This window comes from Triticum urartu, chromosome 3 (genome assembly GCF_003073215.2).
Source record: "Triticum urartu cultivar G1812 chromosome 3, Tu2.1, whole genome shotgun sequence".
In the NCBI taxonomy this organism is placed as follows: Eukaryota; Viridiplantae; Streptophyta; class Magnoliopsida; order Poales; family Poaceae; genus Triticum; species Triticum urartu.
In genome coordinates this window covers 723,047,944-723,053,610 of record NC_053024.1, presented here as the reverse complement: position 1 = coordinate 723,053,610, position 5,667 = coordinate 723,047,944, and the positions used below count along the sequence as shown (strand labels likewise).

Here is a 5,667-nt window from a genome sequence, read left to right as displayed (position 1 = left end):
GCTTAGGCACATTTGGTGCAATTATCAATGAAATAAAACTTCAGTCAGAGTCATTTCAATGTAATTTTGTCTTTGAAGATCGTGCCTCCAATAAGGAAGCATATAGTCTAGCCAAACAATCTCTTCTTCTAGGTCCAAGGCGCCACGTCTGGTATGGTCAACCCCGTGACCTGAGCTGTATCCAACACAATGTGGTGTTTGATGAATAAAGTTTGGCTTACCCTAAAAAAATTGCCTGTCCCCGCTCAAAAATAAAATAAAATTGCCTGTCAAAAAAAAAGTTGAGCATTTGGTAGATCCCCAATTCCCCCGCCGGCCAGCCCGATGGCGCCGCCGCAGCCAGCGCCACCGCCGGGGACGCCGATCTTCCGAACCCCAGACGAGCTCCTCCACGACATCTTCCTCCGTCTCCCCACTGCTGCCGACCTAGCCCGCGCCTCCGCGGCGTGCCCCTCCTTTCGCCGTCTCATCACTGACCACGCCTTCCTCCGTCGCTACCGCGCCCTCCACCCGCCGCCTCTCATCTGCGCCCTCCACCCTCCGTTCGACGACAGCGCCTTCATCCCGGCCCAGCCGCCGCACCCCTCCGCCGTCGCCGCCCGCGCCTTCGCCGGCTTCGACTTCTCCTGCTCCTCCTTCCTCCCCTCCACCGCCAGCCTTACCTGGAGCGCGATTGACTTCTTGGACGGACGCGCCCTCCTCGCCGGCGCCCCAGTCCCACGCAAACGCGGCAGCTCTCATCTGCGCAACCTCCAGTACCGCTATTTTTCGGCCAGGGAGCTCGCCGTGTGCGACCCCGTGCACCGCCGCTACATCCTGCTCCCGCCGTCCCCGGCGACCTGAAAGCGCTGGTCAGTGAACCGGACCTCCTCCATCTGGAGACTTTCCTTGCTCCCGGCGAGGATGAGGAGGACCCGTTATCATTCAGGGTCATGTGCTTGGTGCAATGCAGAACGGATATGGTGCTTCTCGTCTTCTCCTCGTTGGATGGGCAATGGCATTCTCTTGCATTTGATCTGTGGAGTGCTGCGTCTGATCCACTTAAACACCCCAAGGATGGGCTCTCAGATCGTCAGTTCGTCCACGGATGCTTCTGTTGGCATTTCCCCCTCCTGAACAAGTTGGTTCTGCTTGATACACGCACCATGGAGTTCTCTGCTGTCAACCTACCACCTGAACAAGGATGGAGCAGCAATTTTGTCATTGTTGAGGCAGCAGAAGGAATGCTTGGAATGCTCGCTGATGTCTATGACAGGGATAACATATATGACCCATGTTGGCTGACGTATTCCATTCTGAGAAATAACCAATGGCACTTGGAGAAGGTCATCCCGTTGCCGGGAATGCATCATGTTGTTCTGCTTGGTGTAGGCGGGGGATACCTGCTCATAGGAGCCATGTACATCACATCTTCTGGAGGGGAGGTGAAGTTTGGGTTATTTTCGGTGGACGTCAAGACGTTTCAGGTCGAGTTGTTCACTCAGCGTAGCAAAGTCATCTTCTCTGGTCGACTATATGCTGGTTTCCCACCATCATTATGTGCACCAACCATATGAAGTGGTGAGCATGTTATCTGCTTAATTTTATTTAACTTGGTCTCAGTGTTACACAGCAAAGATATATGATTCAGGTATTTATGTCATGAATATTTTCTTTTTCCACTCTGCCTAGTTTGTTAGTTCGCATTACGGTTAATTATTGTTGGAGGGCATTTAGGTGATTATATAATGCCTAACTTATTTGTGCAATTGGAAGCTCAGTTTGATATATTGATTTGTTATCACCATTTTGAGGTTACCGTACTAATAAATCAGAAGCCTCTTTGTTGCTGATATTTTAGTAATCCAGAGCCCCCCTTGCTCTTGAAATTTCTACTATATGAGTTGGTCAAATTCACATAATTTCCTTCATTTTTATGTGTAACCTGTTTATGAGTCGAAATCATCTAACTAGAACAGCTCCATGTTTCTGCTCTGAACAGCAGTTCTAGCAGTTTGTTTTTATGTGATTACAATCCACTACAGATTACTCCATATATCAGTAGTATACAGCAGCCCGAAGGGGAAAAGTTGATTTTCGGTTGTCTGTAGATTTTCTGCTGTTGAACTGCTAAACAGTAAGGAGGAGGTCACATATAGTACAATCATAGGCATAAGGATATTATTGTATTATTACATCTGATCTGCATAAGTAACTTTATTCTTATAGACAAAAGAAAAACAAGACATATAACAACCAAAGAGTTGTATGCATGGATGCTCGACTGAGCTTTTGAATTTGTTTCCCAGGTCAAAAGTGTTGCTGTATCATATCCTTTCTTCATCTACACATTTTCTAGCCTCATTATTGTCTCCTCTGCATCTTCCTCTTCATGCTCCTCGGCTGTCGCACCTGTCATGGGCCTTGTTTCCTTTTTTTTTTTATAAATTGGTTCCTCGAATGCAAACCTCACTGTAGTGCATTCTTATTGTATAAATTCTAGGCTGCTTAACCATATGCACACATAGAAATTTCAACCTGTGGCTTGCTGCCATGTGCTCATCAGTATGTTTGCAAAGTACATTGTTGAAGTCCTTTTCTCTGATTGATAGGTCTTATTTGTATTCATGTATTGCACTGTTGCTGGGCGATGTGATAGGCACCTCGTTGCAAATATCCATTGTCAACTTGCAACACGCAGCGATCCATATATTTGATGCTTGTTATATGTACTTGGTAGCCCTGTATTTCCTATTGACGCCTTTCTACATATAGTAAGTTGATGCTGTTTCATCTATCCGCAGATGCTGATGCCATGTGGAAGAAGAGCTGATTCCTCTGAAAGCGCGTCGTGGTGAAGGAAGAGAAAGGTGTGATGTGTGGATTAGATGCATTGGCTTGTTGGACAATTGGATCTGGAATGTCGAGAGTGAAGCACGGATTGGATGTATTATTTGCTTGTTCAATGCGGACGCCTTGTCGAGCGCTATGATGTGTGCGTGCGAGCGAGCTATCCCTGTGTAAAATCTTTTTAGCCCGGTTACAGCGTTTGAAGCCTGTTCCGATCTCTGAACTGAACTTTAAGGTGCTCACTGTTTATGAACCAATGGATCTCTGAACTTCTTTCTGTTACTGCAGTGTCGATTAGACTTGTTGGAGAATGTGTGTGCCCTGCTTGCTTGGCAGCAGTGACAGTAAGGTCTAGAAGAAAGAAAGATTGTAGAAAGAAACAATGTATTACTGGATGAAATGATTTGTCCTCTTGGTTGGAATCACGCTGGTTTGTTGTGCGGCTTGTTCCCAGTCTGGAGAGAGGGCCATGGTGGCCTAGCCCAGTGGCCAGCGACCGGGACCTGGCCGACGCAGGACACGTTCTCCTCTTTATTACTCCCTCCGTAAAGAAATATAAAAGCGTTTAGATCACTATTTAGTGATCTAAACACTTATATATATTTTTATACAGAAAGTAAAAATCAGCAGGGGCTTCTCCCCCTATTGGTCTTTTTCTTTTTTTTCTGAGAGGGCCATTCTTGTCGTAGGGTATGACCCCGCGTCGGCACATCCCCATCGGGTCGCACTACAACAGAGGAGCTCCTTGGTCCATCACAGTGACCTGTGGTCCCGTTGCACAGCACGTCGGCATCTCGCTTTGCACGCCTCTGACCAACAACGAAATTGATTGTTTAACCCCCTGCTAGAAGAGGAGCTACTATGTGTTGCTTGATTTTTTTTTAATTGAGTTGATGTGTCGCTTGATGTGAGACGGAGCGTGCGCTCACGTCAGGCCGTCGCTATAAATAGGCCAGGCCAGGTAAGTTTCAGGTTAGTTCGCCCTTTCCCTTGTATTTTCCTTTGTTTTTCTCTTTCCAAAATATAATAAATACATATACTCCAAAATCGTGGAATTAACTAAAAACTAAAAAATATGGAGAAATGTTAACGCAATGTAAAAAATAATTCTTAGCTTAATTAAAAAAATCGATAGCATGTAAACAGAAATGTTCGTGTGAATTTCCAATAAAATGTATGTGAATTATAAAAATATTGTTAATCATGTATGTGAAAAAAAATTAGATATGAATAAAAAATGTTCTTGATTTATACAAAAAATATACAAATATGTATGAAAAAAGTACACATCAATAACATATGTTTGAAGAAAATGTTAATGATGTATTTATGAAATGTTAAACCTGTATAAAAGATGTTCCTAATGTGTATAAAAATGTACAATCATAATGTATAGAAAATGTTCACCTTTTTCAATAAAAATGTATGTGACATTATAAAATACGGTTAAACATGTATAAACAGTTTGATTTTTTAATACAAAAAAATGTACAAATGCGTATGAAAAATAAGACATAAAAATAATATATTTCAAAAAAATGTTAATCACATATTTAAAAAAGGTTAAACGTGTATAAAAATGCTGCTTATGTATGTAAATAATGTAAAGTGTCTATGAAAAATGTAGATATTAAAACATATATTTGAAAAAAGTATTAATCATGAATTTAAATTTTTTATAAACAATGTTCCTGATATTTACAAAAAATGTATAATGTTTATGAGGAAGATGGATCATCTGTTGAAAAAAAAATAAAAAAATGAAAAATGAAAACCAAAGAAAATCAGTGAAAAAAGGAAAACTAAATAAAAAAGAAAAATAAAGCTAAACTGAACGAAATGAAATAAAGAACAAACCAGAAAAAAAAATCAAGGAAACCAGACTCAAACAGTGAAAACAAGATAAAGAAAACGACACAGAAAAAACCTGGACCCAAACAGTGGAAAACATGACAAGGAAACCCACATAGAAAGAAAAACCGCAAAAAAAATAACTGGACCCAAACAATGAAAAACCAGACAAAGAAAACCCACACAAAAAGAATAACCGCACAAAACAGCTATAGTGTTGGGCCGGCCCAGCCGTGTCGGGCCTGAGGTGAGGGGGCATACATCTCGCTATAAGTGAATATGGCTCCTGTGCATGATACACATATTCATTACACATCAGCGGACTCGGGTGCAAGCTGATCTTGGGCTTCCTGGCCTGCTCCCGTGGCCATGTTCGCGGCTTGTGAGGGTTGTTGCAGGTGGTGCATGAGATTTTGCTGAATCATGAAGAAATTGTGATCTGACCCAACTTAGGTTGGATGTGGTGACTGGTGAGGGTGATCAATGTTTTATTAGAGCAATCTCCAACTATATCCCAATAATTTGGTGCTTTGATTTTAGGTGTGAAGAGAGAAGGTTGTTGGTCATGAGAAAAGTTTATGATTTTCCGGCAGTCCAATAATCGGTGCCCTAAATTTTTGCCTTCTCTACTCCACAATTGCAAAACATATTCAAATAAACTATGACATGGTAATTAATACTTTGCAACATCACAACACATATAATCAATTTTTTTGAAAATTTCGAACTCAAGTTCAAATCCACAACATTTCCAATTTGTTAAATTTGATCCGAAAACCTCAAGCATTGTGCATCACAAACAGAAACAAAAGTACATAGAACATGAGTTCATAAAGATCTCAAATGTGAGTTCCTCCATTGCCCGAACTAGTGCTTCAATTCTCTACACTGGCACAATTGTTTTCATTGCCACCCATACCACCTCCCATGAATCCTCCCATGCCACCCATCTCTCTTCCCATGAATGCTCCAAAGCCTTCCAACTCT

The 5,667-nt window shown here is 42.1% G+C and overlaps 1 pseudogene; it reads left to right on the top strand.

The window, feature by feature from the left end:
* Positions 1 to 255: 255 nt before the first annotated feature.
* LOC125546225 lies at positions 256 to 3,251 on the top strand (annotated as a pseudogene).
* Positions 3,252 to 5,667: the final 2,416 nt, after the last annotated feature.